At 41.1% G+C, this 12,681-nt stretch overlaps 1 protein-coding gene across 2 annotated transcripts in view; it reads right to left on the minus strand.

Moving 5' to 3' along the window:
• The window catches only part of LOC125887434 (transcription factor SOX-6-like), a 142,671-nt gene extending 141,657 nt beyond the window's left edge, over nucleotides 1–1,014 (minus strand). For both annotated transcript variants that reach the window (XM_049574232.1, XM_049574229.1), the window contains exon 1: nucleotides 762–1,014. The gene's annotated coding sequence lies outside the window, so the exon portion shown is untranslated. The remainder of the gene's footprint in view (nucleotides 1–761) is intronic.
• Nucleotides 1,015–12,681: the final 11,667 nt, after the last annotated feature.

Raw genomic sequence — 12,681 nt, forward strand, 5'->3', positions numbered from 1 at the left:
TGATTATTGTTACTGTTATTATGAGGGGGAAATAAAGGATATTTTAACAAGTTCTCTGTGTGTCACAGAGAGAGGCCTCAGCACAGCAACAGCTGATACTATTATAATTATTATTATTATTATTATTATTATTATTATCATTATTCTTGTTATTGTTATTATCAATCAATTTTATTTATAAAGCCCAATATCACAAATCACAATTTGCCTCACAGGGCTTTACAGCATACGACATCCCTCTGTCCTTATGACCCTCACAGCTGATCAGGAAAAACTCCCCAAAAAACCCTTTAACGGGGAAAAAACGGTAGAAACCTCAGGAAGAGCAACTGAGGAGGGATCCCTCTTCCAGGACGGACAGACGTGCAATAGAACAGATCAATAATTAACAGTAATTATCATCATAACTGGTTATTGTTTTATTATTAAATTGCTTTAATGCGTTATTTTAGAATTGATCTAATTTTAAGTGGACAATAAAATCTATAAACAGCAGGTATATTAATTCATGAAGAGTCTGCAGAGCTTTTCTTTTTAAAAAGATAACGGTGAGTGGCGGCGGGTCATGTGGGGTCGGCCGGGTCTAATCACGGTGAGGCTGCAGGTTCACACACTCTGATGGAGGCTGACTCTGCTGCTGTCATCGCGGCTCGTTGCGCACCACTGATAACAGCGACTTTATAAAAACAAGCAGCCCGGAGGACGCGCCGGCTCACGGTCCCGGTGCTGACCACACACTGATGCAGCTGCACGTCTCTTACCTGGACTCACTTCTTCGGCATCCGCCGCGTGTCCGAGGCAAACTTGGAGAGTGTTGAGGGCGATGTTGATGATGAAGATGAGGATGAAGAGTTAGAGACCAAACCAGAGGAGTCACTTCAAACTGCCTCAGATCCCGTGCGTAAAGTCACCATCTCTGGAGCGGCTCCGGGACTTTGGTAACTCCTCTGTCCGCGCTCCGGGCACAAAGTGCGAGAGAAGAGTCGGGGTGGTGGTCAGAGAGGACACAGAGTCCCGGGGAACTGTCCTCCGGAGGAACCTCAAAAAACCAAAAAGTATTTAAAGTTATTTCCGTCCAGCACCGAGCGGAGGTGAACACAGAGTGCGGGGCAGTGACGGCTGCTCAGGCTCAGGCTGGATAACCCCTCCTCCCTCCTGCTCGTCCCTGCGCTCACACTCTCAAACTCTCTGCTAGGATACCGTCCCTCTGTCTGTCTGTCCCTCTGTCTGTCTGTCTCACATGTGTCATTAGAAAATAAAACTCTTGTAACTTTTCCTCTCTGTCTCTGTGCACTGTCTATATGTTCGCGCGTGTGTGCGCGTGCTGGTCACCTGCCGTTAACTGAATAAATAACGACTTTAATAGATTGAGTTTGATTGTGTGTCAGAGATGAGCTCAGCCTGTCTGTGTGTCTGCACCGTTTAAAATCCTGCTCTTTGACACTTTAATAAAATTAATATGAAAATAACTCCTCTTTGACGTCACGAGTTATTTTACATGACAGCAGAAAATGTCATTAAAAAATCATCAGGAATAAAATCTGAAGTCTATAAATATGAATAAATCTCCTGGATTACAAAAATGCTTCGCAGTTTTAAATCAGCGAAACTTTAAAGTTGAATAATTAATAAAACAAACAGAATGAGCTAGTTAAATATGTTCATTAATTAGTTGAATTAACAGACTCCAAACACAGACTCGTCAGGTCGAACTTACCTGGAGTGATTTCTGGGGTCTCTCTGTTTCTCAGTTACTCTGAACTCTGACGCCACCTCCCGGCGGTCTGACGTCAGGTCACCTGACAGACGGTTCATTTAACACTGAGCGTGTCCGTGTACACTCGGGAAGTTAAATGAGTTATTAGTTTGTCTGATTGTTTTAACTTCATCTGAGTCTTATTTGTTTACTGCTATACTATGGGTATGGAAGGGTCGACTGTGTTATGCTATGTTCTCTTTACCCAGATAACTGATGCTTTCATGGGAGTGTGAATCTGGCATCTCTCTCATTGTCTGCTCATTTTGCCAGGTGAGGGGTGATACAGATTAGGATGGGGGGTGGGGATAACAGGTGGGATGGAGGGGAGGGTGGGACAGGACCTTATGGTTGGGTCTATCTATTCAGTATTAAACAGCTATATTCACTTTTTCTGCCTTATCTCCTATGATAGCTCTAACGAGTATTACATTTTGTCTTGGAATGGGCGAGGCCTAAATATTCCTCATAAAAAGCACTCTGGACTTTCTATATAGGAAGAATCAATAAAAATAGATGTTTTTTTTTTTTTTTTTACAAGAATCCCATCTAGTGGTAGAAAGATGTTTCCAGACTACAGAACAAATCTTACGGCTTCATCCTTAAATACCAAGAAGAACAGAGGAGTAGTGATTTTAGCCAAGCATAATTTACAAATCCTTTACCTGGGATCTGGGAGGGATTCTGAGGGTAGGCTTTGTTATACTAAAACTGCTATCAACAATAACAAAATTGCATTTGTTTCAATATAAGCACCTAATTCATTTAATCAAGATTGTTATGAATACTTAATAGATGTAACTATGGAATTGTCTGAGTTTGCTCTTCTAATCGGGGGTGATTTTAATGCAGTTTGGATGCATACTTTGGACAGAACCGGGGCCACAGAGGGGAGACCAGCACCTGCTTCTTCTGCATTAGGGACTGTGATGTTGTAGATGTTTGGAGAACTACAAACCCCTCCTTGAAAGAATACACTTGTTTCTCTTCTCGTCACAAATCATTCTCTCGCATAAATTGTATTTTCGTATTTAAACACTTGTTTGACAAAACATCTAATTCTGAAATATATCCCATGTCTCTTTCTGATCACAGGGCAGTCACTGGCAAGGTTGCAATATCTTCAGGTCCTACACGGGCTGTACGTTGGCATTTCAATTCAACCCTGTTGCAGAATGAATCATTTTTAAAGGAGATGAGTGAACAACTAGAAGAATTCATATCCATTAACAAGCCATCTGTGTCTGATCCAAGTATACTGTGGGATGCTGTGAAAGGCTTCATTAGGAATAAATCACTTAGTTTCACTTCTAACCTACATAGAACCAGACTGAATCGCATCCATGATTTAGAGAACAAAATCACAGTAGTAGAGAGCAGTATGGCAGTACTTCTTACACCCGATCTAGTCCTTCAGAGAGAGTTATTAATTAAGGACCTCAACCATCTACTTAAATACAGAGCAGACTTCCTCATCCATAGAACCAGGCAGAATCATTACCTCCATAGTGCACAGCCAAGTCATTTACTAGCATCGAAACTTAAAACCAATGAGCAACTTGCTAACATCACAGCAGTTAAATCTCCCACAGGAGAGTTGTGCACTGATCATCAGAGATCAATAAACATTTTTGTATATTTTATTCTGCTCTTTATACATCTGAAAGCAGTTAGAGTGAACAACTGTGTGGTAGATTTTGAATTTCCTCTACATCTTCCTCAGCTCTCACAGGGTGACAGTCAGACACTAGATATTAGAATAAGAATAAGAATGACTTTATTCAACCCCAAGGGGAAATTCAATAATGCCGGTAACATTGGATGAGCTCTATAAAGCTCTCAACAGTTTGAATAAAGGCAAGTCTCCTGGTTTAGATGGGATACCTCCAGAGCTCTATTTGGCTTCCTGGCCCCAGGTTGGCCCTCTTCTTCTCGGGATGATTCATTCTGCAATTGAAAATGGCTCATTCTCAAACAACACTAACATAGCTATTATCTCTCTTCTCCTAAAAAAAGGGAAGGATCCAACCGAATGTCAGAATTATGGCCCTTTATCACTGCTGAATACAGACATCAAATTAAATGCCAAAGTTATAGCTTCTCAACTAGAGCCCTGTATGACTTCCCTAGTGCATGTTGATCAAACAGGCTTTAAAGTTAAATGTAAAATAAATAAACGTTCGTCGCCTTCTCCACATCATCGATACTTCTACCACAGACTCCTCAAATACCATCCTTTCACTAGATGCAGAGAAGGCATTTGACCGCTTAGAGTGGCACTTTTTATGGGCTGTTTTGCATCACATGGGCTTTGGTAATAATTTCATAGGGATGATTCAACTGTTATATTACAACCCAACAGCAATGGTCATAACGGGGAGCATTTGCTCTAAACAATTCTTAGTCTCCTGTCACTCACACCAGGGCTGTCCTCTCTCCCCTTTGTTACTTGCATTGTCTCTTGAGCCGGTAGCCCAAGCTGTTCGACAATCAGTCAATCACAACCCGATTATGATACACAATTCTACACATTACATATCTTTATATGCGGATGACATTCTCCTCTTTATTCACAATGTTGCACAGTCTCTCCCCCACCTCTCAAATATTTTCAACTGCTTTAGCTGGCTATAAAATTAACTGGGGGAAATCTGCACTGTTCCGACTGAGTGCTTCCCTTACACAATCTTTACCACTGAATATCCCAGTGGTCCAGCACTTTAAATATCTGGGCATTTCCATTCACCCTTCTATTGCCAGTACTGTATCAATAAATCAAAATAAAGTACTTTTGGTTGTAGAGACTGATCTTCAAAGGTGGAATAGATCTCCCTTTTCACTATACTCACGCATTTCAGTTGTCAAAATGAATATTTTTCCACGAATTAATTTCATCAGCTCCATGCTTCCACTAGCACCGCCCAATGGCCTCAAAGCCGCAAAAAGACTTGTAGCATGTAGATGGATGGTAGGGATGGGGAAGGGGGAACTGATTGTATGAAGTCTGTTCACATGTCATTGTGAATATAATTGTGTATTGCTTGTATCCATATCCCCATCTCCCTGTAAATCCCCAAAAATAATAAAATACTGATCATAAAAAACACTGAGCATGTCCATGATCGCAGAGACACAGAGACGTGTAATTAATAAGAATTAAATGATCCAGATTCAGACTCTGATTTAATTTGGCTCTAAACTGAAATCATGAAGTTCAATCACTTCACTGAATCATCAGCTCCTGATCACAGATAGATAATCTATGATCCTGATCATCAGTTGATCGATCAGAGCTGTCTCATTTCTCTGATCAGGTTACACCTGTATAACACCTGAGGAAACACCCTTTCCTGCCATTAATTAAACGTAAAGATGAATAACTCTGTAGATGATTAAACGCCCCTCAGATGATTACATCGCACACACTGATCACCTGTCTGTTGTTACACACACACACACACACACACACACTGATCACCTGTCTGTTGTTACACACACACACACACACACACACTGATCACCTGTCTGTTGTTACACACACACACACACACACACACTGATCACCTGTCTGTTGTTACACACACACACACACACACACACACACTGATCACCTTTCTGTTGTTACACACACACATACACACACACACACACACACACACACACTGATCACCTGTCTGTTGTTACACACACACACACACTGATCACCTGTCTGTTGTTACACACACACACACACACACACTGATCACCTGTCTGTTGTTACACACACTGATCACATGTCTGTTGTTGTTACACACACTGATCACCTGTCTGTTGTTACACACACACTGATCACCTGTCTGTTGTTACACACACACACACTGATCACCTGTCTGTTGTTACACACACTGATCACATGTCTGTTGTTGTTACACACACTGATCACCTGTCTGTTGTTACACACACACACACTGATCACATGTCTGTTGTTACACACACACACACACACTGATCACCTGTCTGTTGTTACACACACTGATCACATGTCTGTTGTTACACACACACACACACACACACACACACACACACACACACTGATCACATGTCTGTTGTTACACACACTGATCACCTGTCTGTTGTTACACACACTGATCACATGTCTGTTGTTGTTACACACACTGATCACCTGTCTGTTGTTACACACACTGATCACATGTCTGTTGTTACACACACTGATCACATGTCTGTTGTTGTTACACACACTGATCACATGTCTGTTGTTGTTACACACACTGATCACCTGTCTGTTGTTACACACACTGATCACATGTCTGTTGTTACACACACTGATCACATGTCTGTTGTTGTTACACACACTGATCACCTGTCTGTTGTTACACACACACACACACACACACACACACACACACACACAGATCACATGTCTGTTGTTGCACACACACACACACACACACACACACACACACACACACACACACACACACTGATCACCTGCCTGTTGTTACACACACTGATCACATGTCTTTTTTTACACAAACTGATCACCTGTCTGTTGTTACACACACACACACACACACACACACACACACACACACTGATCACCTGTCTGTTGTTACACACACACACACACACACACACACACACACACTGATCACATGTCTGTTGTTACACACACTGATCACATGTCTGTTGTTACACACACACACACACACACTGATCACCTGCCTGTTGTTACACACACTGATCACATGTCTGTTGTTACACACACTGATCACCTGTCTGTTGTTACACACACACACACACACACACACACACACACACACACACACACACACTGATCACCTGTCTGTTGTTACACACACACACACACACACACACACTGATCACATGTCTGTTGTTACACACACTGATCACATGTCTGTTGTTACACACACACACACACACTGATCACCTGCCTGTTGTTACACACACTGATCACATGTCTGTTGTTACACACACTGATCACCTGTCTGTTGTTACACACACTGATCACATGTCTGTTGTTACACACACTGATCACCTGTCTGTTGTTGTTACACACACTGATCACCTGTCTGTTGTTACACACACTGATCACATGTCTGTTGTTACACACACTGATCACCTGTCTGTTGTTACACACACTGATCACATGTCTGTTGTTGTTACACACACTGATCACCTGTCTGTTGTTACACACACACACACACACACACACACACACACAGATCACATGTCTGTTGTTGCACACACACACACACACACACACACACACACACACACACACACACACTGATCACCTGCCTGTTGTTACACACACTGATCACATGTCTGTTGTTACACACACTGATCACCTGTCTGTTGTTACACACACACACACACACACACACACACACACACACTGATCACCTGTCTGTTGTTACACACACACACACACACACACACACACACACACACTGATCACATGTCTGTTGTTACACACACTGATCACATGTCTGTTGTTACACACACACACACACACTGATCACCTGCCTGTTGTTACACACACTGATCACATGTCTGTTGTTACACACACTGATCACATGTCTGTTGTTACACACACACACACACACACACACACACACACACATGATCACCTGTCTGTTGTTACACACACTGATCACATGTCTGTTGTTACACACACTGATCACATGTCTGTTGTTACACACACACACACACACTGATCACCTGCCTGTTGTTACACACACTGATCACATGTCTGTTGTTACACACACTGATCACCTGTCTGTTGTTACACACACTGATCACATGTCTGTTGTTACACACACTGATCACCTGTCTGTTGTTGTTACACACACTGATCACCTGTCTGTTGTTACACACACTGATCACATGTCTGTTGTTACACACACTGATCACCTGTCTGTTGTTACACACACTGATCACATGTCTGTTGATACACACACTGATCAACTGTCTGTTGTTACACACACACACACACACACACACACACACACAGATCACATGTCTGTTGTTGCACACACACACACACACACACACACACACTGATCACCTGCCTGTTGTTACACACACTGATCACATGTCTGTTGTTACACACACTGATCACCTGTCTGTTGTTACACACACACACACACACACACACACACACACACACACACACTGATCACCTGTCTGTTGTTACACACACACACACACACACACACACACACACACACACACACACTGATCACATGTCTGTTGTTACACACACTGATCACATGTCTGTTGTTACACACACACACACACTGATCACCTGCCTGTTGTTACACACACTGATCACATGTCTGTTGTTACACACACTGATCACATGTCTGTTGTTACACACACACACACACACACACACACACACACACACACACACTGATCACCTGCCTGTTGTTACACACACTGATCACATGTCTGTTGTTACACACACACACACACACACTGATCACCTGCCTGTTGTTACACACACTGATCACATGTCGGTTGTTACACACACTGATCACATGTCTGTTGTTACACACACACACACACACACACACACACACACACACACACACACACTGATCACCTGTCTGTTGTTACACACACTGATCACCTGTCTGTTGTTACACACACACACACACACACACTGATCACCTGCCTGTTGTTACACACACACACACACACACACACACTGATCACCTGCCTGTTGTTACACACACTGATCACCTGTCTGTTGTTACACACACTGATCACCTGTCTGTTGTTACACACACACACACACACACACTGAACACCTGCCTGTTGTTACACACACACACACACACACACACACTGATCACCTGCCTGTTGTTACACACACTGATCACCTGTCTGTTGTTACACACACTGATCACCTGTCTGTTGTTGTTACACACACTGATCACCTGTCTGTTGTTACACACACTGATCACCTGTCTGTTGTAGTTGTTATACACACTGATCACATGTCTGTTGTTACACACACTGATCACCTGTCTGTTGTTGTTATACACACTGATCACATGTCTGTTGTTACACACACCGATCACATGTCTGTTGTTGTTATACACACTGATCACCTGTCTGCTGTTATACACACTCACAATAAATCCACATCCTGGTGGTTTGTCAGAACAACTTCTGTTTTTATCCTGACAGGATGACGTCTGATCCTCTGAGACACATTTTGGTTGTTTATTAAGAACCATCTAAAACTGTGTCACAGACAGGACAGGTGAAGGCTCGGGCACCGTCACCCACAGGAGGCGCCATAGATGAGGAAGGACAAAAATCTAAGTGGTTATCTGACACTATTTTTACTAAAACTGTTACTGTTTTTATTTTGAAATATGACACAACTACACAACAGAACTTCATATCAAAGCCTACTGAATTACAGAGAGGCTTTTTTGTCTCGTTACACTTCACCTGCTCTCTGGGGGAGGTGGGTGGAGTTATCTGACATCACACTATATCGTTATCATGTCAAAAATAAATACATTTTCAAGCATGTTATCATGTAAAATAAATACATTTAAATCATGTCAGAACGACTCAGCTACCAAGACACTACTGAGAGGAGTGTTTGTGGAGAGAAAGAACAGGAAGTCAGCAGGAGGAGAGCTTGTTAAGTTAGCTGCTAGCTGCTAGACATTAGGAGTTAGCTGTTAGCTGTAAACACTTTGCTGTTAGCTGTTAGCAGTTAACTGTTAGTTGTTAGCACTATGCTCTTAGGAGTTAACTGTTAGCTGTTAACAGCTAACTGTTAGCTGTTAGCACTTTGCTGTTAACTGTGATCAGCTGTTAGCTGTTAGCACTTTGCTGTTAGCTGTGATCAGCTAACTGTTAGCTGTTAACACTTTGCTGTTAGCTGTTATCAGCTAACTGTTAGCTGTTAGCACTTTGCTGTTAGCTGTGATCAGCTCACTGTTAGCTGTTAACACTTTGCTGTTAGCTGTTATCAGTTAACTGTTAACACTTTGCTGTTAGCAGTTAACTGTAAGCACTTTGCTGCCAGCTGTTAGCACTTAACTGTTAGTTGTTAGCACTTTGCTGTTAACTGTTAGCACTTTGTTACTGTTTCTTGTAGTTGTGTGTTTTTACGGACCAAACTGAGTCTGAAATAAAGATTGATTGATTTGCTGTTAGCTGTTTACACTTTGCTGTTAGCTGTTAGCAGTTAACTGTTAGCACTTTCCTGTTAGCTGTTATCAGCTAACTGTTAGCTGTTAGCACTTTGCTGTTAGCTGTGATCGGCTAACTGTTAGCTGTTAACACTTTGCTGTTAGCTGTGATCAGCTAACTGTTAGCACTTTGCTGTTAGCAGTTAACTGTAAGCACTTTACTGCCAGCTGTTAGCACTTAACAGTTTTGTGTTTTTACGGACCAAACTGAGTCTGAAATAAAGATTGATTGATTTGCTGTTAGCTGTTTACACTTTGCTGTTAGCTGTTAGCAGTTAACTGTTAGCACTTTCCTGTTAGCTGTGATCGGCTAACTGTTAGTTGTTAGCACTTTGCTGTTAGCTGTGATCAGTTAACTGTTAGCTGTTAACACTTCGCTGTTAGCTGTTATCAGCTAACTGTTAGCTGTTAGCACTTTGCTGTTAGCTGTGATCGGCTAACTGTTAGCTGTTAACACTTCGCTGTTAGCTGTTATCAGTTAACTGTTAGCACTTTGCTGCCAGCTGTTAGCACTAAACGGTTAGTTGTTAGCACTTTGCTGTTAACTGTTAGCACTTTGTTACTGTTTCTTTTAGTTGTGTGTTTTTATGGACCAAACTGAGTCTGAAATAAAGACTGATTGATTGATTGATTTGCTGTTAGCGGTTAATTGCTAGTTGTTCTCACTTTGCTGTTAGATGTTAACTGTTACCACTTTGCTGTGAGCTGTTAGCACTGGTAGTTACCAGCTGTTAGCAGTTAGCAGTTAGTTCCCATTACCTGTGAGCAGCCGGTGGGTGCAGCGAACAGCTCATGAAGGCTTCATTGATTTAACTTGTGTTCAGGCTCTCTTCAGTAAAAATGAGTACTGTGTGAAGGTAAATTATAAGGTTCTCATAATGTGTTGACTGTAATCTTGTAAAATGTAACTTCTGGTGATAAACTTGAATAAATCAGCTGTTTGAAGGAGAAATGTGTTTTCACTGGAATATAAAACAGATATTACAGATTAATTGAGTCAGATACAGTGAACACGTAGTAATAATAATAATAATAATAATAATAATACATTTTATTTGTAACGCACTTGACATAAAATAATCTCAAAGTGCTACAATACAATTCATAAAAACAACAATAAAATTCAACACAAGTAGGTTCTTTTAAAAAGGTGGGTTTTCAAGCCACAGACGGGGGATATTAAAAATGTTTTTCATGTTGAAGAAGGTTCTGTTAAAGGTTGGTTCATAAATGTGTCTGATTGAATTTGTGCTCATTCATGTGCTCATGAAGAAGACTTTGGTCAATACGCGTAGGTCTGTTTTGTTGCCATTGCTCAAATAAAGTTACTTTATATATTTTTACCTGAAGACGGAGTGCCTCCGCATTTTTTCCTTGGTTGTCTGCATTTTGTACAAATAGGAAGACCTCCTTGGTTTTTGTTCCATATCAATTCACCTGCTTTACTGAAGAGCACCTGTCGAGTCAGAGCCTTGTTTTTCCAAGCAGCACTTCCTTCCTTCTTTCTTTTTCAATCTAAATATATATTAGGTTTTACAGCTGTGTCTGAGGTTAGATAGGTACTATCTGAGGACAGGAGGTCATGAATTTTGCCTCTAAAAGTTAGAATTTTGTCATTAAAAAAGCTCATAAAATCATTACTGCTAAGGGCTAAAGGAATACAAGGCTCAATAGCTGGCTACAGTGCTGAAAAGAAACCTGGGGTTGTTCTTATTGTCTTCTATTAGAGCTGAGTAATAGTTTGCTCTGGCATTGCGGAGGCCCCTCTTATAAGTTTTGAGACTGTCTGTCCAGATTAAACAAGATTCTTCCAGTTTGGTTAATCGCCAATTCCTTTCAAATTTTAGCAATATTTGTTTTAACTTACGGGTTTGAGAGTTATACCAAGGAGTGAACTTTCTTTGCTTTGTTAACTTCTTTTTAAGAGGAGCTACAGAGTCGAGTGTTGTTCGCAACGAGCCTACGGCGCTGTCGACAAAATGATCAATTTGGGAGAGGTTAAAGTTGGTACGGGAAACCTCTGTTACTGAAGGACTTAGTTTTGAATTTAACGTCTAACGTCTTGAATCATTTCCTTAAATTTTGCGACAGCACTATCTGATAAACATCAAGTATAGTAACTGTTGCTGAGTGGTGTATAATCGAGTAAAAAGTAAGTAAGTAAGTAAGTAAATTTATTTATATAGCACTTCTCACAGAGAGGACTCACAAAGTGCTTCACAAGATAAAATACAAAAAATACAATAACAGAAACAATGCGAAATACACAAAAACAAATAAAAAGTAAAGTGCAGCAAAATACAGAGATGATACAATGGACAATTGAGTTGAATTGAGAATCTATTTATATGCAGAGCCACGTCCCCTCTAAAGTTCATTGGTCAATATCATCAAAACACAATGACATATCAAGAAGTCTTTGACAACTTTACCAACATTTCATCCCATAATGATTCCCAGAACATTTTGTACAAATCTGACCTACGCCTTAGGAGGAGATGTCAAAAAGGTGTTTTTCAAAAAATTCAATCGAGCTGGGGGACCCTGACTTTTGTTTTCAGGCTTCCGTAGAACTCCTTCACCTGACCCTGTGTGTCGAGTTTCAAGTCAATCTGACATACGGTGCGAGGATGGTGGGCTTTCAAAACCAAATTTTCCTTGACCTTAATTATAGCGCCCCCA

This window comes from Epinephelus fuscoguttatus, linkage group LG4, assembly GCF_011397635.1.
Source record: "Epinephelus fuscoguttatus linkage group LG4, E.fuscoguttatus.final_Chr_v1".
Taxonomy (NCBI): Eukaryota; Metazoa; Chordata; class Actinopteri; order Perciformes; family Serranidae; genus Epinephelus; species Epinephelus fuscoguttatus.